Source organism: Pelodiscus sinensis, chromosome 15 (genome assembly GCF_049634645.1).
Source record: "Pelodiscus sinensis isolate JC-2024 chromosome 15, ASM4963464v1, whole genome shotgun sequence".
Taxonomy (NCBI): domain Eukaryota; kingdom Metazoa; phylum Chordata; order Testudines; family Trionychidae; genus Pelodiscus; species Pelodiscus sinensis.
Genome location: NC_134725.1, coordinates 11,175,320 through 11,200,042, shown reverse-complemented (window position 1 = coordinate 11,200,042; position 24,723 = coordinate 11,175,320). Strand labels below are relative to the sequence as shown.

At 47.3% G+C, this 24,723-nt stretch overlaps 1 protein-coding gene across 1 annotated transcript in view; it reads right to left on the bottom strand.

Moving 5' to 3' along the window:
- KSR2 (kinase suppressor of ras 2) overlaps positions 1-24,723 on the bottom strand; it is a 327,890-nt gene that overhangs the window by 149,872 nt on the left and 153,295 nt on the right. The gene's annotated exons all lie outside the window — the stretch shown is intronic.

The window sequence follows — 24,723 nt, the reverse complement described above, 5'->3', positions numbered from 1 at the left end:
CGAAGGCAGGATAGCTGGGTTTGTGTTAGCATAGCAGGTCCAGGTCTACCTCCCTTCTCTTCTCTGCTGCTCCCCTCCCACTCCGAGGAAAGAGTCAGCCTCACTGCAACACACAGTCAGCTCTGCACAGTGAGCACCGACCGTTAACTGGGGTGCTGCTTGCAGACTGCCTGCTCTCATCCCATCCCTTCCCTGCAGAGAGGTCACACATGGGGGGGCATGCACTAGGTCACATGGCACCCACCCCCCAGTTTTCTGCCATGGCTTGCCTGTCAAGCTCTCTCCCCTTCCCTACCCTGTTTGCTGGAGGCAGCCTGAGACCTGGACACCATAGGTAAACAAACACCACCTGCATCAATAAGCTTCATTCCCTAACCCAGCCCCTATCTGAACAGGAGTGGGAATGGGTGGTGTCTGCCTGCCTTCTGTGACCTTCTTGAAATCACACTTCCCTTTCATTCAGTGCCTGATTTCTATTCCACAGCCTCGGGCTCTCTTGTTTCTAACTGTTTCTGTTTCCACTACAAGTTGACAACCTAAGTGCTAGGCAGTGAGGAACCGTTCTCAAGTCCTGATGTTCATGAGGATTCTCAGCAACTGTATGTGGAACAGCAAGTAAGGGAAAAGTCACAGGGGGTACGTCTAGACTGCGAGGATCTATCGGGAAAAGATACTAATTTTGCATATCTTTTCCCAATTCTTTTGTCGGAAAAAAACCCTCTTTCGAAAGCCCCCTTCTTCCTCGTGGAATGAGGAATACAGGGGCTTCTGAAAGAGCGGGTTTGCACTTCCACCAAAAAAAGCGGAAGAGCAAACGTGCTCCCTGCAGTCTAGCTGTACCCAAGGTCATGAAGCAAAGGAAAAGATGCGGGGTGAGTTGCTGTCCAGGCAGGAGGGCAGTGAGGGTGGTGGCCATACAGGGCGGTAAGTTGTTATAATGCAGCAGGGACGGGAGGGAGATTGCAGCAGCGGCGCGGGGCAGTAAGATTCTGTGCGTTGTATCAGGATGGCAGCGCGGGAAGTTGCTCTTGTAGTCAGGATGGGGGCAGTGGCGTGGGGCAAACAGAAGCTGTATTTCTGTGACTGGGCTAAGCCCTTCCTGGGTCTACATTATATCCAAAAACAGAGCATCGATGGGCACAGAGATAGCAACAGAACCTTGTTGGGGGATGGTGTTGAAGCTTTCCCTGATGTGCTTATCAATTTTCTCCTGGAAATTCCATGGCAGGGCTGCCATTTCCCCACCGCCGTGGTAGGACATGCTCCCAAATCATTCCTCAGTCTGCATGCCAGAACCAAGGTGGTACAGAGCTTAGCTGCACAAGGAGCATGGCACCAGCAGCTCACATCCAAAAGCTTAGCCCAGGTTTGCCTATTAACTTTCATAGGGATATGTCATCCAGAGTAATCTCAGCCTGTGGACAAGTGTAGGATTATTACAAATTGTTTCTATGTGCAGCTGCTGCACAAGCGCAGACTGTAGTTTCTTGGGAACACATGCCCAATCCTTCCCCCGTAACCTTTTCCCCCCACCTTTAAAATTCACTATTATCAGAACATCTGGATAGATCTGTGCTTGCCTCTAAGATAACAAGAAAAGTGGCAAATTTTGTTCACAGACATGCATGCTAGTGAAATGGTTACAAATTTTATCAGGAACAGTACATCACTCCATTGTTAATGGTAACTTTTCCAGGCCAGACCTGGAGAAGCCAGGCACGTTCAATAGCAGACAGATTCCGTTAACTAAGGCAAAAACCTTTGAAGACAAGAAAAGAACTGGTCAAGGAAGTGTTGCATCATTCAATGCTTCCAACAAAGCTAGGGAGATGCATGTCAGAACAGAAGCCACTGAGTGCATGCTAAAGCTCATGGAGGACCAAAATGAGATGCTGAAGTTTCTTATCAAGACACAGAGCAAACAGAACCAAAGGGCTCCTTGTCAACAAATGCAGAACTCTTTTTGCAGCAACCATCCCTCTTCACCCACACATCAGCCTCTAGGGTCACACATGCAAAATTCTTGATCCAGAAACTCTCCTTTCATGCCCACATTCATTTTTACAATCAGGTAATGTTCCCAGCACACACCACTCCCAATCAGAGTCTCCTTAGCAATGCAAGCCAGGAGCAGACCTGCTACTATACAAACACAAGTAGCCTCAGCATGCCACACTGGTCTCTCAGCAGGTTCTGTTTCCTGCAACATAGTTTACTGCTAATGGGACTCTGGGTGCAGGGGTACTCTCAAAATACTAGACAGGTATGATTTAAAAACCCTTCCTGAAACAAGGGATATAGCATCCTGGTCCCCCGGCCTTTTATATGAATGTAGATCCTTGTATGTTATCTGTTGCGTGTTTTTATCTGGAGGGTTGGCTTTATATATATTCCTCTTTCAGTAATAGCAGCAGCTGCCCCTGGAATCACTTTGTGTGTTGAAGTGTATCTATTTTGATTGCATTCTGGCACAAGATTCCCCTTATTCATTCACTGGCACCTCTCTGGATGCCCAGGGAATTTGTATGAATTTGTTATCCATCATGGTGACAGCCAGATAAACAAACCCTCCTCTGACTACTATAATAAACAATGCGAATCTATTTTAAAATTGTGAATGAAATGGATAAAATTGAGGGAAGTAAACTCTTCGCACTTGGAATCAAGCCCTGGAATCAATCATCTCGAAGACGGGAAACAATATGACTCTGTATTTAAGCAACACCTTTATTATGGACACATGAATTACACCTGAAACCCCCTGGCAGTGGGAAGATAACCAGCCATCTATTTACAGCTAGATGACCCTGAAGCACAGAGAGGATAAGGTACTTGCTCAAGGTTACTCATCGGTTATGTCTACACTGCAGAGTTTTTGTGCAATAACTTGTGGAGCATCCACACTACAAGCCCGTTCTTGCACAAGAAAAAGTACAGTAAAGCGTAAGAACACAGGGCTTTTTGCACAAGAGTTATTCCTCTCCCCACATGGAATAAGACTTTTTGTGCAAGAGCTCTTGTGCAAAAAGGCATGTGTGGACAGGCAACATGGGTTTCTTGTGCAAGAAACCCGTATGGCTAAAATGGCCATCAGAACTTTCTTGTGCAAGAGAGCGTTCACACATGGACGCTCTTGAGCAAAAGCATATCTCTTGCGCAAAAGCTTATGGCAGTGTGGATGCGCTTTTGCGCAAGAACTTTTTGTGGAAGATCTCTTCTGCAAAAAAGTCTTGCTCAAGAAGCCTGCAGTGTAGACGTAGCCAGCAAGATTAGTGGCAGAGCTCAGTATGGGACCCAGGAGTCCTGGTTCTGAGCCCCTTATTCGAACCAACAGAGGACAGTGACAGTGGAGTGAAACATCAAAGTAAGTGACACATTCCGATGAGCCAAGGGCAAAGAGCCAACTGCTTTCTCCTGGCACTCTGCAGAATTTGACTCTGCCAGCCAGTAAATGCTAACCTGCTCTTCTCAGGATTGACAGCAGTGAAGAGAGCAGTTCTGCACATTCCTCACTCCCAGCAGCACCCAGGGAGTTGGGCAGTGCACTCAAGAGCTCTCCCCGACAGGGATCCACAAAGCTTCCTTTTCTCCTGCAATCCCACACCTCCCTTCCCATTGGGCTCCAGGGTGCCAAGGACAGAGTGTGGACAAAGGCAAATGGATTGAAATGGCAGCCACAGGCAAAAGACACCCAGTTCTATCTTTCATTGCAAAGGCAAACACCACCACTTATCCCTCCTGCAAGGTCAACCTCTGACTTGAGAACAGCTGGCTGAAGCTGAATTAAAGCCAGACTGAAGTGATGCTAATGGGCAGAGGGAAACCAAAGAACTAGCCAAGTCATTAACCTCATATGCAGACAACTGTCAAAGGATTCACAGACATGGGCTGCTCTAGGACTTCTCATTACTACTATGCACCCTAATGGCTAGACCTTGCCTCCTCTGTCTGACCAGGAGACTTGCTCGGCAAACTTGGCCATGGTGATCCATGCATTTGTGGCCTCCGTACAACCTCCCTTGAGGTTACTCAAATTACTTCAATGGCTGCCAGCCGAGTACTGAATGGCGCTTAAGACACTGCTTTTGCTCTTCAGCATTCTGAGCCAGGCTCTTATGTCTACACTACAAAGTTTTGCGGCAGAGAGTATACTAATGATGGACTCATTAGCATGAGTCGCGATGTCATTCGCATATTTTCTGCCGATGCTTTTTGCGCAAGGAGTTTTTGTGCAAAAAGAAGCAGCATAGCCACTCCCGTTTTGCTCAGAAAAACCTCTTTTGTGCAAGATGCTTATGCCTCCCTGGCAGAAAATATGCAAATGACATCGCAACTCATGCTAATGAATCTGTCATTAGCATGCTCTCTGCCGCAAAAGCCTTGTAGTGTAGACAAAGCCTCGCTGCCTGGAGCAACAAACCAATTCTTGTCCCTTTCGGCCCTCAGCAGCCAGGAGCGCTCTCATTGGCAAAGGTGAGACCATCTTCTTGGACGCCCATCCAGAACTGCAGGACCACTTTCCGCGGGTGTTCAGAGTGACCACAAACATGAGGCATCTCCAGAACAAAGGCACCAAGGCACACCTCTTTGCCATGGATTTCCCAAAATAAATATCAAACTTCTCCTGTTCTTAGAGGGAAGAAAAACAGAACAGGTTAGGTCTACATAAATATCAATCCTCTGGAGTCATGCCAGCAATAAGCACTTAGTGTTTTCAGAGGGCAGGACAGAGGACAGGGCAAAGGATTGAATTGGTGACCTGGGCTAGCCTCAACCACCTCTTTGCAAATAGCAGCTGAGTTCAGCTGACATTGGGCAACCGAGCAGGAAGCCAGGAAGCGAATGGCTGGAGTCACCGTAAGGAACTAAAGAAGGACAGTGCTGCAGGGCAGCTATGGTTGAGCTGCCCGCTGCAGTTGGCTATCAGCATTCATCTCCTAGGTATAATCTATTAGGCCAGTGTTTCTCAAACTCTGCTCTGCGGAGCCCCAGGGCTCCGCGAGACATCTCCAGGGGCTCCACGAGGTTGACAAACTGGAAACATCGATAGGTACAACACGTACAATCAGTGAACCGCTGGGGCGCCGCATAAAAGTTTGAGAACCGCTATATTAGGCTATTCAATGCATACAACCAAGACAAAGCACCTTCCCAACAGGGAGAGAGAGCTGAGGTTGGAACAGGTCTTCCTGATTTACACACTCACTGCTGCGACTTTTTTTTTAACACACCCAAGGCCACTTGGTCTGGTGCAAGAGTAAAACCGGGAATGTGTAGCACTGCCCTTACTACAGCCCCAGAGTGCATTAGATTAAAAGGAATGGGAACAATCTGACCTGCTATTATGGCAAAGCTTTTGGCTGAGTGGAGGTAAATTAAGTGTTCCCCTGAAGGGCTTTGTTTTTTTACGCTGCTCTAGAGTCATCAGGACACTGCTGCATTTTACAAATACTAACAGACTCAGCCTCATGACACTCACTCAGTCCTTGCATGAACAGTATTTATCAGTATTTTCCAACTTCAAAGCCTTATGAACAATAGTGAATTCATTTTTCCAGCATCTTCCTCTCCCCGAAGAGTAGATATTTATCCCAGTCTTACAGACTGGGGACCCAGGATCTAATCTCCATTCATCTGACTGCTAGGTTTGTGAAATCTATCAATAAAAGACAAGCAATTGGCAAAGTGATCTAGAAATTACACTAATAGCCCCAGAGCGGGAGGTTAGTGCTTTTAATACAACATTTTTTAGCTTATTCTCACCTGTCACATATCAACACATCTGCATTCATCAAGCAGATTTTTCCTAGCAATAAGCCAGGGCAACACAAGCTAGCAAACCACACAGACAACTAATGAAAAAGAAAAACTTTGCAAAACTTCATGAATATACAAAAGGATGGAAATAAGAATATTGAACTAATGTCAGTGAGAAAGGCACTTAGCTACAAGAAGTGCCTTTGTTTTATTGTTTCACACCCCACACTTAACCTACTGAATTCCTGTTCAGTAATGAGGGGAAATTATGCCAGCTAAGCCCATCAAAGATATCTTGTCTCCTCAAGGATGGTGTTCAGAGAAGGTCAAAGAGCTAATCATCCAAAGGGAAAGATGTTCCTAATTACCTCTTCAGGCAGGCCCTTAAAATAAATTGCCAGATTGATGGTAGAGAAAAGGTAATATCCTACAGAGAGGTATGGACAAACCAGAGGAGATGCAAAGCACATTCAGCACGACTCACTGGGGGTTGGAGAGCACAGCTCCCGAGGAAAGATTTAATGGAACTAAACATGTATACAGTATAACTGGGCTAGGCCACTGCTAAGGGGAAGATGGCAAAAGTAAACATCAGTGGATATCCAGAGCGTGTGAGATGCCTCTTAAATTGCTTTTTAATCCTTGAGATCTGCCTGTCTGCAGGCATCTGGACTCAGATTTTCAGCTGTGAGTGAAGAATGCAAACTGCCATGCCAGGTACAGAGGTGACTAACCCTAGGGGTACATTTACAATGAAGTTGGAATGTGTACTGCCTAGCTTGGGTAGTCATACATGCACTAGCTTGGATTGAGCTAGTGTGCTAAAGAACAGTGTAGCTGCAGCAGCATAGATGGACTAACCAGCGGGTGCAATCCCATTCTAGTGCCTAGGTAGGTAACTCAGCCGGCTAGCCTGTGTTGCCACAGCTACATTGCCATAAAAGCTAGTGCATGGACAGATACCTGTGCTGGACATTACACCTCCAGCTGCTCACTTACTTTAGATATCTGTGATGCACTCAGATGCTAGAATGTTGAGAGGAGCCATAGTACAGCCAAATAATAGTGAAAGCATTCTGGCATATGGAATCACTTTGACACAGAATTAAAGCTTAAAGGCTATGACCTGCTGCCTGGATTATCAGATGCAAAACACTGAAAACGTTAACACCTGCATCAGTTTCAAGACCAGGCCCTCAGGTCAGTACAGGTTTGCTTTGCTTTGTACCTTGGTAGAGGCAACATTTATGGTATTAATTTTTCTGGGAGCTTAAAGATTTGACAGCACTGAAATTTAATCTCATCCTTTACGAATTCGCTCATCAAAAGCATCTGAGGTGCACAAGGCAAAGCTATTTTGAGAATCTCTCTTCAGGAGGAAAACAGAAGTCACTTTATAATAATGGCATCTCATTGTTGCAGCGTGACAGTCCTATTTATATAGCTGGCATGTCATGTTCAGTCACTTTACTGGTTTAAATACTTACATTGTGATCTCCCCCTCCCCATTCTTAGCCTCACAGGGTCAATTAGACTTAATCAGCCAAAGCTGTATTCTTTCTTCTCTGTACAACATGCCAGAATAGGAAATCCTGTAGATTCAGAACTTGATTTTTGCCAGTGTGTCTTTGTAGTGCTGATGCATGGAGCAGACAGACTGTGGGACTGTCATTAATGATGTTGTAGCATTCAGCTTTTCAAAAGAGGAACTTGCCTTAGCAGGATATGCGTGCTGGAGAAAAGAGATGCTCCTACTCTACTGTCAGTTAACACCTGATGTTCTACTTCTGAATCAACTGGAACAGACTGTGGCTTCATGCTTACTGCTGGCTGGCTTTACACTGCTATGTCCCATTCACTTCAGTGGAATTACTCCAGCTTTACACACAGGTGAGCATAGAATCAGACCCCCCTCAACATCAATGTGGTTGCACATGGGGCATAACAGAGAGTAGGACTCGGTGCACTGTATGTGCACACATGTACAGCTAAAACTGTAACAAAAACTGGCCACTTAACAGTGGGGCTTTTCGTTTTAGGGCATAGCTACATAGCAATTAAACACCCTGACTTGGTCTCTTGGGACTGTAAAATTGACATTCAGGCTTGGGAGATGAAGTGGGAGGTTCCAGAGCCAGACTCCAACCTGAACCTGAACATCTACACAGCAATTTTTAGGTCAGCTGGCCTGAGCTGGCCACAGCCAAGCCATGAGTCCTTTATCCAGTGTAGCCATTCCCTTAGTCCATCTTGGCTACCTCGACACTTGGAGCGGGGGCTGTGATTCCCATCTCACTTAGACACACACAGAATAGCTCGGAACAAGCTAATGCGCTAAAAATAGTAGCATAGCCAGGGAGATAGGGGCAGCAACATGGACTGGCTGTTCCACGTGTGTACCCATAGACGGGTCTACAGTGCATGGCTCAAACTGCATTACTATTTATACTCATGTTACCAAGTATGTGCACACAAAGCTGGGACCCACACTCTACTTCAGAGTACAGACCCTGCCCTAGTCTGCAATGTACACAAGGCACTGTGACATACCAGAGTGTTTGCCCTTCAGCAGGTGGGGGCAGAGGTGTTGGGGAGTTTCACCGCAATCACAGTACCAGCAAAGGAGGCATAGCTAATGCATGAGAAGCACGGTATGAATCTCAGCACCTGCATCTCACACAGAAACTATTTACTGGAGATACGAAGCTGGACGCTAGGAAGGTATTTTTAGCCACAGTACAGAGAGGGAGACTGAACCTCCAACCAGACACGTTTCTCGCCTCTAATCACACAATGAGTCAGTGGCGGAGCTAGCGATAGATCCCAGTGATAGATTCCTGACTCCACGAATATGCTGAGGGAGCAACCTCCAAAAGGGAAGCCTACGGCAGAAAGGTTTGGTCTACTGAGTCCTGCTCACTTGAGAGAGCTGGACACTTCAAGCAAAGAAAAGGGGGGGAACCATGAGCACCAATTTAATGCAGCTCCGACGGTCTCTCGCCTGGGAGAAATACACTTTTCCGGAAACAAATAAATCCCAGAAGAATCCTAATACCAGGGCTGCAGGTTCCTGGGGATTCAGATACATCCTCAGAGCAGGGCCATGTGTCTGCAAGTGGGAATCTGACATGGCAGGCAAAGGGCTGCCTCCGGGATGTCATTCGGACCTGCCCAAAGCATTCAGCTCTAGCCTGTCCTTAAGGGTGATTGAGGAACGGCCAAGCCACCAATACATGCAACTCAGTCTGAGCTAACAGGAGTAGGGGAGGCAGCTCCTGTGATGGGCTTCTCTCAAGAAACCAGAGGGACCAGGGTAAAAAAGGGCAGAACTAGCCCAGAGGGTGGTGCTAATTGCAGGCAGACACTAATTGAGAGTTAGTCACAATAGAGAGACCTCAATGGTCAGCAGCTCAGAGAAAGCAGGACTCATCCATGGGGTATGTCAATGCCCAGGAGCTCATCTCTTCTGGATGGTCTGTCTGGTCCAGACCCTGACCCCTTAGTCTCAGGCTAGGGTGGGGACAGTCTGGCCAATCACTCCAGGGCCAGTGAGCAATTTTACCCCGTAAGAGATTCTGCTTCCGCAGCTTTGCCAAGGCGTTCCCGGCCGTGGGGGCCAGGCCCTACTGGAGGTGGGTCTGGAGCACAGAACTTCTGCTCCCAGGCAGGATTTCCACCTTTCCCCAAAGACCAGGGTGTTGAAATCTGGGGTTTGGTCTCAGGTCCAGCTTTAACAGCACTGGAAATGCTGATGGGACAGTCAGCAAAGCACAACACCTCGCAAGGAGTACAGAGCATCTTGCAAAGGTGTCTTCCCATCTGCACTTGAAAGGGAATCCTCTGAACTGTCATTCATGTTAAAATTCAACACTCTCCGGGAAGGAATGAACAAATGCTCAAACTATCTTACCCATTACCAAGATAGTTTCCCCAATTATCACCTCTAATACCATTAGCTCACAGACATCCCACTCTCCCCACCTCTAATATCATCAATTCACAGACACTTACCTTCCTTCTCCCCTCCCCCCGCATCCCCCTCCTGTTCTGAAATGTGATTTGTCCTTTTCATATTTGTTCATTTTTTTAATTGTATCCTTTGGTATATATGGTTGTGACTATTTTCTTCCACTATTTGATCTGAGGAAGTGGGTCTGGCCCACGAAAGCTCATCATCTAATAAACCATTTTGTTAGTCTTTAAAGTGCTACATTGTCCTGCATTTTGCTTCAGCTACCCCAGACTAACACGGCTACATTTCTATCACTATTCCCATTCTCCAGCTCCCTTGGGCTCAGCAGGAGGCGGGGAAGGGGGGAGGTGCAAAGAGGCATCAAAGTCTCTGGATCCCACTCTGAGAAATCTGACAAATACAAAGTTCTGGGGCTGAGCCAGAATTTCGGATCCAGATTTCAAACCCCTCTCCTCCCATCCAAGTGTGGGTGCGCCTGGTTTGGGCATTCCAGTGACCAAAGTGGGGGGACGACAATGCGACAGATCTGGGGACTGACCTGGGGAGATGAAACTACATCATAGAGCTGGTGGACAAATAGCCCCAAATTAAGAAGGGGGTTGGGATGCAGCAGCCTCTTTTCTCAAGAGCAGGTCAGGAGATGTCCCAATGAAAATGGTGTAATATTTGCCTTGATGTCCCTTGTTGACAAGCTGGGTGGACGGAGGGGCACAGAAAATGTCTCCAGAACAGTGTAACGTTTCTATTTCTGGAGCTTCTTTTCATAGGACTTATAGCATCCACAGCCCATACACGTATGTGTGCAACAACACGAGAGGGAGATTGGAGACCATCCTCAATGCCCAAGCAACCCTGGGAAAAGTTCGCTATGTCTGTTCTCTTTCCCAGGCATGTGGAGAGATGCTCCTGCCTGTCTTACACTATTGATGAGATCACTTACCGCTTTCCAATTTAACATCATGTGCATGAACAGTCTCATGCTTCAGGGATTCAGCCAGACATCAGCAGGGGTCAGGAAGGGCTGTTTCTCCCTCAGTACACAATTGGAGAGACGCATCGTGCGTATGTTTGGGTTTCCCTCCTTCCTCTGAAGCATCAGGTTTTGATCACAGCTGGGGGCAGGACACCGACGGGCAAGCCTACACATCATGCAGGCCCCGTTTAAGTCAGTTCTGCTGATATTAATACAATGCAATATTGACCCAATTTCCACCTATATGACAGCACTTTTAATGAGCAAAGACAGCCCAGGAATTTAACAACTGAAATGCATATCAATAGAAGACCATTATATTGAGTGGCCATTGTGGAGCATGTTCCCAGGGAGGCCATGTTCAAAGGATTCCACACGCTGGCCGCATGTCAAGCCCCAGGTAAACCCAAACCGCTCTGCAGACCACAAACACACAGGCCACAGGCCGCATGTGGCTCGCAGGCTGCGTGTTGAGTAACCCTGGCACAGGACAATAACTGCAATGTACCCATCCATGAATAAATAACCCCACTGCAGAAAACACATTCATGGGAAACAGGAGGCAGATTTGTCCAGCAGAGGTACTGAGACTCCTGGAGAATATTGATTGGATCCAAGCAGATCAAAGGCTTCCCTTCCACTCAGAGATTTATTCTTCAGTTGTGTCCCTTCCCTGCTGCACAGAAATGCAATGGTACCTTAATTACTTGATGGCTGAAAAGTTCTTTGAGCACAATGGACAAAAGACAATATATAAAAGGTCCAAGTTGCCTTATCCTAAGTAGTTAAATCCCTGCAGCAAAGCAAAACAGACATGCTGCCACCTGATTATCAGGAGAACTGCGGATACCCTGCAGCCACTGGGAAAAAAAGAGCCCAGTCTACCAAAGCTCAATAGAAAAACAGCATGGAGGGAAATGTACAGCCCCAAGGCAAAGGAACCACTAGCTCCTAATCTGCAATACACAAGGCAAAGACGTAAAAAGGCACCCAGTGAGGTTTGAAGTCATGAGATGACAACAGCTCCATGCTAATCTACAGCCGGGTTTGAATTTCGCGCCCCTCATTTGAGACGACTTTCCCCTCCCCATTGTCTTTCACCACTGACAAATAAAATTAGAGCCACAGTACAGTCCAGATAGACAAACTGACCTTTGTTCATGAAAATTCTGCCTGTGCCATAAGTGAGGTCCCCTCTCCCTGCCCCGCCACCAGCCACCAAGAACCAGGCTGCACTGTGAAAAGACAGTTGTTTGGCATTTTCCTTTTCCGTGGCCCTGTGGAGTTGTGCATCTGTTAAGACTCATTCTAATTAGGACCCATCAACAGCAGTTAAAAAATAAAAGCATCCAAAACCATATCAGACAGGGATCTGATAAAGACTGGGGAGAACTCAGAGGCACACTGCCCAGGCAGGCAGTGTGATCAGCTGGGTGTGAAAAGGAAAGCACCCCGGGACTATGTTTCGGAGAGAAAAAGAGCAGTTTTTCTGAACATGCTGACAATGTTGTTTTCTGGCAGCAACAGCCTGTATAAGCTGCTGAAACAAGTAATTCCTTGGCAATCCAAACCACATCAGGCATTGCTCTGTTGATCCTGCAACGTACACGGAGCAAGCATTTCAAATTGGTCTTCTAAAAAAAAACAAACACAGAGAGATGGGCTTGACTTCCTAGTTAAATAATTTGCTGCTGACTTGTATCCAGGCACTTCCTTAGCAGGACAGCAGAATGGGGGAGAGGGAAGGAATACACTGAGGAATAGGATAACCTCAGGAGACTGGGGGGCAGTTTTACATTTGGTGGATGTTGGAGTCCCTGCAGGGAGTGGTTGAGTGGATGGGGCAGGCATGACTCATTAGGTTCCCCCTTGATTGTGGGGAATACACGAGAACTTTTAGCTTGGGGTGCAATTCCTCACATGTGCAGGCATACGCACAGGGTGCATCCTCACTGCACCTTTAGCTCGAAGTAAGCTATGCAATTTGAACTTTGAAAATTGCGCAGCTTATGTCGAGTTAATTTCAAAATAGCTTATTTCAAAATAGCCGAATTTCAAAATACAGCACTATTCCAAAGTGTCCCTTACTCCTCGTGGAATGAGATTTACAGGGATGTCGGAATAGTGCACCCATTCTATTTCAAAAGCTATAAAGGCTCGCTGTTAAAACACTGAATTCACTATTTCAGGATACTGGAAGTACCCTGAAACAGAACCGCTTTCTAGACACACCCTGACTGAGCAAGTGTGCTAAAGATAAACTGTACCCCTGGCAGCAGTAGGGGCAAGTGAGCCCATACATGGTCTCAGACAGGTACAAATTGTGAGATTCTAGCCTCCCACCATGGCTATACACAGATGCCAGCTTGGTCAGATGTAGTGCGGGTATGTCTCCTCAAGCTGGGAGTTACCCCCTCAACTTCAAGGGCTGACACACCCAATAAGGGCAGTGGAAAAGGACATGAGGGGATGGGCCATAGCAGTCGAGAGTAGGAACCCTCAGGGGAAGACGTAGGGCTGAGGTTCATGCACAGAGATTTCAGAATTACCCTTTTTGCTGGACAGAGTCCAGGAAATGTGCCTTTGGACCCAGTGAACATGCAGCTTCTGCTTGCAGCTGGGTAGGGATCCCCTCCCACAACAAGGGGTCATGGAAGGGACGGTGAAAGGAAGAGTCCAAATTACAAAGGGAAGACCCACAGATTTGGGTCCAAAAGTGCTGCCCTGGAGTCCCTAGCTGTATCGGCCAGACCCTTACAGGTAGTGCTTAATTGGTAAGGACAGAGGGGTCAGGGGTTCAAGCAATCTTTTTATATTCTGAATGATACAGCAAACCCAGCGATGCCAGGGCTATAAACTGCCCAGCCCAGAAAAGCCGGACTATGAACTGCCTGGCAAGCTTTTAGTGCACATGAAGCACTGCATGCAGGGAACGCCTGAGGATGTGGACTGCCTTCATGAGGGGAGCAATGTGCATGGTGCTCAGGAGCCTGCTTTTACCATCAAGGGATGAGGTTCATGAAGGCCAGAAGGAAGGGTCTGCTCTGGGTTAAGGCTGGCGGGAAACTCTGGAGATCAAGGTGCAAGCCTCAACTCTACCACAGACTTGTTACATGACGTTGGTTTAATCTGTGTCTCTGTTTCTCCAAGAGGGAGAATAATGCCAACCCACTGTAGAAAGGTGCCCTGACTTGCTATTGACAGCAAGGCACTCAGAGATGGAGAGATGGGGGCCATGTCGCTAGGTTGGCTGGGCAGAACCAAGGGAAATGCAGAGAGTACTTCCCTTAGGACAATGTCACTCCTAACCGCTGCCCAATCAATTTAGGGTGCCTTTAAAACAACATTAGAGCCAGACCACAACTGGTCTGCAGGAATTTTTTTTCCCCAAACAAATATGCTCCTGTACTGTGTCTCATCATAACCCATCTCCTTTCCCTGACGTAATGACCCTTGGTGTTGAGCGCCATTAAACTGCACCATATAATCACTCTCTTTTTAATGCCCCCCAACTGCTCGTTTTGCAGGAAGGGAGGGGTGCAGAAAGCTTTATCCCCATACATATTGGGCCACTGTCAGCTTTCCTCAGCATCAACCCCAGTCATCAGGCTGCTGTCTCTGTGTTGTCTGTTCTCTGGGGTGGGTCAAAGGACTTTCTGGAAGGGGAAGATTATTTGAAGTCACCCCCTAGTTGTAATTCTAGGCTTGGCAGCAGCAACTGAATAACAAGGCATTGTGCTCCACTGTGGAGAAGGGATATATTTCTCTCACACTAGAACAGCTGTTGGCTTTGCAAGCATTCTCCCTGGCACCTCACAGTCCTCTTGTATGATCAGTCACCTCCTCTCTGCTGGGTCACTGCTCTTTGACTGCCTGCTCCCCAGGGAGGTATTCCTTCTGGGCAATTCAGGGGGCAGAGAGAGATGGAAATGCAAGACACAGCCCATCTCCTGTCATTAGCCCCAAACAATCAAAACCATCAGGGGCATGAAAAGCTGAACAGATGAGGTTTGGAAGAAAATGCTCCTCTGAGCTGCATTTGCAGACAGCTGATTGAGCGGAAGCAACTAACATAGCTCATGGCATTGGCAAGAGGATGAAAGGCAGGAGTGTCCTTAGCATGCAAACAAATGTAATTTGCACTACAGTGGCACCTAGAGGCTCCAGTTAAGACCACTGTGTTAGGTCCTGCATAGACAGAGAGACAGACAGCATCCAAAGCAAAGCTATATAATTAGACTGTAAGATGACACAGGGTGGGAAAGACAAACAGAGGCACAGAATGGTGAAGTGACATGCCCAAGGTCACCTAACAGACCAGTAGCAGAATTCAGGACGGAACTCAGGTTTCCTGACTGCTAGTGCTCTACCCACTAGATCACATTGCCTCCAACTGCCCTTCCTCTAAAAAGGTGTTAAGATAGGTTGTGGGGAGGGAGTGTAATAAATTGCACAACTGACAATTTCCCAGTCGAGAGTTTCCCATGATGCAGGCTCTTTGGTGTTGGGATCTCATCATCAACAGGGCTGATGCTAAACGTGTTAACATTGCTACCGTGTTAGTAAAGAGCAGACGGCAAGATCCACCAGTGAACCCACCACCACCACGTAGTGAATACGTTTCCAAAGTAGGCACAGCTTCCATCTGCTGACCAGGCAAAAATTACACCCCAGACTGCAGATGTTACACCCCAGCCAGGACAAAAGGGGAGGAGAAAACCCACCTCCCAGAAAATGGTGAGTTGTTTGTGAGTCCATCACATCACATTGTGGCACATTCCTGGTGTGCCGCATTGCATCAGGGCCTCCCGTCATGTGGTGCAACCCAATGCTGACACATAAGAGAACCTAATGCAGTAAGACACGCCAATGGCTTTCTGAGTACGAGCTTTATGGCTTGGTTTCTGGTCCACTACTCACCATCATTCTGGGCAGCAAGATAAATTGGTTTGATGCTGGGGGAAATAGCAGTACATAAAAATATCCTCACTCTAGGCAAATCTCCTAGCTGTGCCACTAAGCATCAGGTAGCTGGATATATCTCTAAATAATACTGCCAGCCTCCAGGACTGCTGCTAGGCCCCATTCACCCTGCAGCCTAAGAAATGGCAGGAAGGGGGTGCCAGAAAACGATTGCTGAATCTTGAATTATTTCAGAAAGCAAATGCTTTTGGTGAGGGCAGAGGATCACAAGACCTTTGCTTTACAGGAGGGCCAAGAGAACCATGACTGCAGGGTTACTCTCCAGCTAGTAAACAAAACTCACCAGGTGCCACACTTAAGGTATAAACCAAGAAGCAGGACACGCCGCATCACTACTGACATAAAGTGTATGCAAATATATGGCCTCTCAGGAAACTCCAGTTCTGAAGGCAGCCTGCAAAGCTGATCCTTGATCTCTTTATCCAGATGTGTGGGTACAGGGATGCAGCTCCCTTTCACTCCTGGGGTCACCCAGAGATTTTTCTTAACATTCACTGTTGCCTTACTAGCCTGAGCAGCTCTCCTACTGCAGGTAACAGGTTGGTGGAAGCTCCCTGATAGATGAGGCACCAGCATTTTTGACCACTTAGTTCTGAGACAGTCTGGCCAAGAGGGTGATAAGAACAATGACCCCACTCTGACTGCCTTTTAGTCCCTCAAAGTCTCCCTTTAGCCACGCTGCCAGTAGACTTGTCTGTCTTATGACTGTTGTGCCCTGTTGCCTATTCGTGTCTGTCCTCAGATTTCAAAGGATCATCCTCAAGTGACTGGAAAGCACCTAGCAGGCGTGGATGTTAACGATAACCTCGTCAATTACTGTAGCTTTGCAAACGATCCACAGTAGACTTCCCTTCCCTCCTTTCCAGCTCTACTAGCTCAGGAGGTTACTAGTATTCATAGAATCATAGAGTCATAGGACTGGAAGGGACCTCGAGAGGTCATTGAGTCCAGCCCCCTGCCCTCAAGGCAGGACCAAGCTCCGTCTACACCATCCCTGACAGATGTCTATCTAACCTGTTAGACATCTGTCAGGGATGGTGTAGAAGGAGCTTCGTCCTGCCTTGAGGGCAGGGGGCTGGACTTGATGACCTCTCGAGGTCCCTTCCAGTCCTATTATTCTATGATTCTATGATTCTATGAACACTAGTAACCTCCTGAGCTAGTAGAGCTGGAAAGGAGGGAAGGGAAGTCTACTGTGGATCGTTTGCAAAGCTACAGTAATCAACGAGGTTATCGTTAACATCCACGCCTGCTAGGTGCTTTCCAGTCACTTGAGGATGATCCTTTGAAATCTGAGGACAGACACGAATAGGCAACAGGGCACAACAAAAGGCATAAGACAGACAAGTCTACTGGCAGCGTGGCTAAAGGGAGACTTTGAGGGACTAAAAGGCAGTCAGAGTGGGGTCATTGTAAATTAACTGAGGGGGGTGGTTATGGGAAAAAAGGGATCAAGGTAAAAGAAATGGACAAGAGGCAGACAAGGGCAGGGAGTGCTGGCTAACCAGAGAGGAACAATACAAAGCTTGACAAGAGAGGATGAGTTTCTAGGCATGTCTTCCTTACAGGGCCAGATCAACAGCGCAGCAATTAATCCAGCAGGAGTCAGTTTAGTGTAGACGTGATAAATGAATGCACAATTGCTCTCCCATTGACTCCAATACTCCGTCTCAACAAGAAGCACAAAGGGAGTCGGGGGAGAGCATCTCCAGTTGACACACCATCGTGAAGACGTGGTAAGTAGATCTAAGTACTTAACTTCAGCTGTTATTCATATAGCTGAAGTGGCATAACTTAGATCAAACTCCCCTGGTTGTGTAGACCAGCCCTAAGGGTGCGTCCACACAGCAGGGCTTAACTTGTAAAAAGTTACACAAATTGAGCTACGTCAATGGCATAGCTCATTTCAAAATAGCTTATTTCGAAATAGGGAGTGTCTACACAGCACTTATTTCGAAATAGAGCACTCTTCCTCTGACTTCCCTCACTCCTTGTACAATGAGGGTTACAGGAGTCAGAGTAAGAAGTCCTCCTGCTTGACAGTATTTCAACATTATTTTGAAATAACTGCCAGCTGTGTAGATGCGGACTATGTTATTTCAAAATAACAGTAGAAATATCGAAATAATTTTGCTGTGTAGATCTTCGCTAAGGGTATGTCTACACTGCCACCCTAGCTCGAACTAGGGTGGCTAATGTAGTAACTCAAACTTGCAAATGAAGCCTGGAATTTAAATATCCCGGGCTTCATTTGCATGTTTCCGAGCACCGCCATTTTTAAATGCCCCATAGTTCGAACTACCTGCCTGCAGCTACACGTGACATGGGCTAGGTAGTTCGAACTAAAACTCCTAATTCAAACTACCGTTACTTCTTATTGCAGGAGGAGAAATGGTAGTTTGAATTAGGAGCTTTAATTCGAACTACCTAGTCCATGCCGTGTGTAGCCGCGGGCAGGTAGTTCGAACTACGGGGCATTTAAAAATGGCGCCCGCCCGGGAACATGCAAATGAAGCCCGGGATATTTAAATCCAGGGCTTCATTTGCAAGTTCGAATGACTACATCAGCCACTCTAGTTTGAACGAGGGTGGCAGTGTAGACATACCCTAAGTGTTTTTCACACTTGCTTTGGAAACAGATTGAGCATTTTCCTGCATAAGAGAAATGTAATCTCAAGCTATTGGGACATTGGCATCTAACGACTTCTTGGCATTTGGGTTCCACTTCAGATGAACCCACACTTGGGATTCTGACAGTGTTCCAAAGACAATAAAGAAGAAGGCTTGAAAGAGTTAGTATTGGATTGGATGACTATGCTTACTATGGGGCGGGGGGGAAAAGCGGGCAGGAAGGGTTAAAGCTGGGTGGATAAAAAAATATTATTTTAAAAAATAATGCAGTTATTATTATATTACTCGCTAATTAGCCCATCATAAAACAGGATTTTCAGGTCTTCTCTCCTGAGCGCTCTCACTCTGTCTCTCTCTCTCTCTGTCTCTCTCTCTCTTCCTACTGACTCCTCCGCTCTCTCTCAGCTCTCCTCCGCCTCCTGCCTCTCTCTCCGTCTCTTTCTTTCTCTTCTCCCCCTCCTGCCTCTCACTCTCCCTTTCTCTTCTCCTCCTCCTCCTCCTGCCTCTCTCTTCCCTCCGTCTCTCCCCACCCCCTTTCTTTTTCCCCTTCCCTCCTGGGCTGTGTCTACATTGGCACCCTTTTCTGGAAAAGGGATGCTAATGAGACCAGTCGGAATTGCAAATGCCGCGGGGGATTTAAATATCCCCCGCGGCATTAGCGTGACCATGGCAGCTGCTTTTTTCCGGCTCGGGGTTTTGCCGGAGAAAAGCGCCAGTCTAGACGGGATCTTAATAAAGCCTTTTCCGGAAGATCCCTTATTCCTACTGAGTACTGCCTGCTCAGCTGGGCTGCCACGAGGGAGGGGGGCGGGGCAGTGACATACATGGCCGGTGTACATCACCGCCCTCCCTTCTCCTCCCACCCCGGAGGAGCCCAAACAGCCCCTTGCACTGCTGGCTCCCCCAGCTGCCCGGCTGAGGGGCGCAGCACTGAGCTGAGTGCCACAGCGGGAGAGGAAGGGGGGCGGTGACATACACGGCCCCACCTCCTGGCCGTATACATCACCGCCCCGCCCCTTTCCCCTCCCTCCGTGGCAACTCAGCTGAGTGTTGTGTGCTCAGCCGGGCCGCCGTGGGGGAGGAGAGGCAGGGCAGGGACGTACACGGCCAGGAGGCGGGGCTGTCTACATCACCGCCCCCCCTTCCCCTTTCCCACGGCAGCCCGGCTGAGGGGTGCACTGCTCAGCGCCACGGCGGGAAGAGGAAGGGGGGGCCGTGACGTACACAGCCCCGCCCCCTGACTGTGTACATCACCGCCCTGCTCCCCTTCCTGTCCCACCGGGGCTCAGCTGAGCGGTGCAGCACCAGGGCCACTCAGCTGGGCCGCAGCCGGGGAGCAAGCCGTCAGCAAGCGGCTGTTTGGGGTCCGGCTGCAGCCAATGGATGAACCGCCCCCGCCCTCACCAGGTCTGCTTCCCGCCCCACTCCTCCCGTCCAGCCCCACGGCCCCCGATCCACCCCCCAGCTCTGCTTCCCACCCTCTCTTCCTGCCAGCCAGCCCCCAGGGCACCCCCCCACCAGCTCTGCTTCCCACCCTCTCTTCCTGCCAGCCAGCCCCCAGGGCACCCCCCCACCAGCTCTGCTTCCCACCCCCCTTCCAGCCAGCCCCGCCCCCTTCCACTCCCTTCCCCTCCATGGTGCACTGCGCTGCTCCCAGCTGAGTGGTGCTCCCGCCGGGCTCCAGCAGGCGAGCAAGTGGCGGTAAGCGGCCCTTTGGGGTGGGGAGCGCAGACCCCAAAGCGTCACTTGTCGCTGTTTGCTCCCCCACCGGGGCCCGGCCTGAGTGCCGCTCGGCTGGGAGTGGCGCAACACACCACAGCGCACCATGCAGGGAGGGAAAGGGGGCGGGGCTGGCCAGAAGGGGGTTGGAAAGCAGAGCTGGGGGGGATCGGGGGCTGTGGGACTGGAGGGGAGGATGGGGGGGCCGGAGGAAGGGGGGAGGGAAGCAGAGCTGGGGGGGATCGGGGGCTGTGGGGCTGGAGGAGAGGATGGGGGGAGCTGGAGGAAGGGGGGAGGGAAGCAGAGCTGGCGGGAGGGTGTCTGGGGGGCCCTGCGGCCGCTTGCGGCCATGGAGCAAGGGGAAGGGGGGCGGGACGCTGACGTACCCAGCCAGGGGGCGTAGCCGTGTATGTCAGCGTTACAGACTCACAGATACTGGGCTACTATATATATTATTATTATTATTATTATTTTCAAAAAATAAAATGAGATTTTGATTTTGTGGTTTAAGTTATAATACTTTTTCTTTGTATAAATGAATTTGCTTAAAATGAAATCTGAATGTAATAGAAAATATGTTAAGGCCTATATTTGTTACAATCTCTTAAAACGTTTAAATAAGAAATAAGTATGCTGGTTTTGTGTGTTTAATTAAATTCCCATTACCATCCTAATGCAGCTTGACTTAAATTCTGAGCAAAAAGTTAATTATGTCGTAAATAAGCAATACATCATTCACCATTCTTTAGCATATCAAAATTTGCAATTAATCAGAATGCGAAAATACTAAGATATATAATTTCTTAAATACATGTATATAGTAATAGGTACCCTCATAGGAAGCAAAATCACATACCAAATCTTGCATAAAGGCCCTGTTTAGTTGTGCATCAACATGTTTCAATGGTTTTATCAACCAAAGAGAATGAACCTTTCTTTAGACAGTAAGTGAAGCACAAATGGAAAAGTTGATTAAAATCAATGATTTACATCAAGGCTTTCCACTTGATAATACTAATCATTGTTTTAAAATTGCCTCAATTTAAATTAATCCACAGTGGCTTTAAATAACCTCCACATGCTCATAACCTGTTGCCTTTTCTGTCCTGGAGCTCAGTAAGTCTAGGTGCCCATTTGTGTATAATGTGCTTTTCACGTAGAGTGGCTGCTTCAGGTTTCCAAGGCCTCTTATCCTGCAGCTACACATGAAATAATGTGAGGCCAACAGAGATCCGTCCCCCCGCTTCCCAAGGGGGCTTCCAAGCATGATTTCCCTTCCCTTAGTCAGGAGTAAAATGGGACTCCTGACACTCGCTCCTTTCTCATGAATCCAAAGCCCCAAAAGCTATACAATTGATGAGATGCTCTCTCTGGAATAGCCTCACCCAGGGCTGGAGCAGCCTCTTGCCTGGGGTGAGCCTGCCTAGGTCCACCCCCCTCTGCTGCAGGTTACACACTGACTTCCCAGGAGCAGGGCCAGGACAGCTGCAGAGCCCACAATAAAGTCACCTCAGGAACGAGGTCCACAGCAAAGCTTCCTCCAGCCTTGCTCCCGGGGAGTCTTCACTGCGGGCTCTGCAGTGTAAAGTTTATTTAAGTTTTACACTGCAGATCCCGCAGCATGTGGAGTGGCTATGAGATTTTAGTGATGCCAAGGTTCCATTTTTAAATGCACTTTCACATCCCAACTCTGTAACTGGATAAAACCAAAGTAAGTGGCACTGCCTTGTGACTGAGGGGCAGCCAGACTGCAGATCCCAGATAGCTGCTGTGTTTCACCATTTAATCCTGCCAGGAAGACACCTCGTAAATTCCCAACACCGTGCCTGGAGGATTAGGCTGCAGCTCTGATTACAAATAGCAGGAGGTGCTGTGTGTGTAATCTCCAGGTACAGCACTGAAGATTTAAACCCTGCACCCTTCACTGTATGCCCAATACTGTCCCTTCTGATTGCTATGTTGCCTCATCAGCCTCTCACCCAAAGAGGCCTCATGCCAAGAGGGCAAGGAGAGATCACACACATGCATTCGCTCCTTCTTCCAGCATTTATTTTTGGCTGCATGGGTAGAAGCAGCTTTTTATGGAGACAGATGATTTTATTGCTTCCAATGGTGAGGGCTAGTTTCTCAGGAGCAAAGTATGACTACAGCTGATTTATCGACTGGACCAGCTTGCCTTTTACCTGAGGGATACTTTCCATTGGCTTTTTGTGGATCTGTCTCTCAATCCTCATCAGCCCCACCCTCTCCTGACTAAAACATGCCCAAAGGACAACAAGCACAGACCCTGCAGCCAGCTGCTCCAGATCCCATTTCTTCCATCTTAGGGTATTTCAAAATAACTTTCCTAGCATCTACACAGCCATTCCATTATTTTGAAATTAATTCAAAATAGCGGAGGGCTTATTTCGAAATAAGCGCTGTGTAGACACTTATTTTGAAATAGGGGGCTCCTTACTCTTCCCAGGGTGCCCTGCTGGCCACCCTTGCCACAAGGCAACTTCAGACCTGATGCCCTGCCGGAACTGGTTCCAACCAGCCTTAAAAGTGATTCAGTGTCCACTCAGTGTGGATGCGCTATTTTGAAACAGCAAAACGCTATTTCGAAATGCATTTTGTATGTAGATGCGTTATTTCAAAATAAGCTATTTTGAATTAACTATTTTGAAATTAGATATTTTGAAATAACACTCTAGTGTAGACATACCCTTAGATATTTATAGGGTGCCAAATCCGCATGCATTTCTTGGCATTGTCCTTCATTGGCTTCCTGGTGGAAATATTGTGAGAGGAGGATCAGTTTTGATGTAGATAGCAGGGAGAAGAAAGAAGGTCTCTGTAAGGAAGTGAAATGCCATAGAAGATATCATAGCTCATTCAAGTAACATTTCTCAGTGCCCTGAGACACTGAGTGAGAAGGGAGCAGAGAAAGGCAAAATAAGATCGGAATATGAATATTAGGAAGGAAAGAGGAAGCAAAGAGAACTAATGAGAAAGCATACGGAGAAGAGGAAAGAAGGAGAAAAGGTTCAAAAAGTAAAAAGATCGGGTAAAAGGGAGAAAAAGAAAAAGAAAAAGATGGGCAGAGTGGGAAGGAAAATGTGAAGGAGAGATGGGAGAAAGACAGAAGTTAATAGATGGGGTGATGAGCCAGTAGAAGACAAGCACAAAGAGTAAGAGAAAGTTGGCTTAACTGAATATTAATAATCAGAAAGAATAAGTAAGTGTCAGGCCCAGTGCCAGATTTACACATTCATTTCACTTGGCATATTTATAATTTCTGCTTCTCTGGTGGCTTCTCTGCATTGTATAGGTTCTTGTTTATCTTTATATTCACAGCTGTGCTGTGAAAGCTTCAGTTCCTCCAAAATTAATCAGAACTCTGGCTTCAGGCTGGGAAATAAGGGTCAGAATCTAAAAGTGTTTTCTCCTACCCTTAGATCCAGGGCTAACCATCCACCTGCCACCCACTCATATGCCTCCTTGCCATCTGAACACTAGCAGAATATATACAAGCAGCCCAGCAGTGTGGAACACAGTATATTCTGCGTTGACACCATTTATTTATTGGCATTACAAACAAGGCCCAATCCTCCCACTGCAATCAATTGAGGGATTTTTTTCCCCCTGTAGCATCAATGGGAAAAAAAAAACAGGCCATGTTTAAAGAACTTTTTAAAAGACGCTGTCCCAATATAGTTTGTTCCCAGCCTTTTACCTCTGGGGCCAAATGTGCTTTCTCAACAGGTTTGGAAAAATCTGTATGCAAAACAGGTCACAGAGACAGGGCCTGTCTTTGCTGACAAGGTCTAGGGTTGCAGTAAAGGAGACCCACAGGAAAACTGGCCCTGTATGTTCAAAGCTGAGATCCAGAATCAGTAGCAATTCCATGGGACACCTGCATATTCAAAATGAAACAGATTGAATGAATCCTTCAATGCCTTAGGGCACTTAACTTTTCAGACTGTTGTACCACTCTCGGGTGTCTGATTTATCTCCTTTACCCCCTCCCGCTCACCCCAAGTTATGCCTCATTTTAAAAACTACTTTTTTACAAAATCAGACATAAAAATACAAAAGTTTTACAGTATAGTGGTACTGAAAAACGGCTTACTTGCTCATTTATGCCATATAGTTATGCAATAAATCAACTGGGATATAAATATTATATTTACATTTCAGCATATAGTATATAGAGTAGTATAAAGAAGTCATGGTCTGTATGAAATTGTAGTGTGTACTGACTTCACTAGTGCTTTCTACATAGCCTGCTATAAAACTAACTAAAAGAGTTGATGTACCCCCTGAAAGACTTCATGTATCCTTAGCTGAAAATCATTGCCAAATGCTGAAGTATGTTCCTGAACTGGGCCCGAGAGCAACATTTCTCCACACCTGCACTGAAGTGAATAACATTGTTGGGGCTGTATTAAGGGCCAGAATTGTGTCTGCATATTTTATATGCACACATATATTTAATACCTCAGTATGTATACACACGTATGCCTATATACATGGATATTTGCATACACATACTTCTTCATTCTCATAATTCATAGATCACCATCAATATTTTAAACAAGTTTCCCTCTGCAGAACCAGTCAGAAAAATGCACAGACCAGCAACATTGACCAAGCACTTTCTGAGCAATTTACAACTGGCTACAGAACCAGAATCCTGGAAACA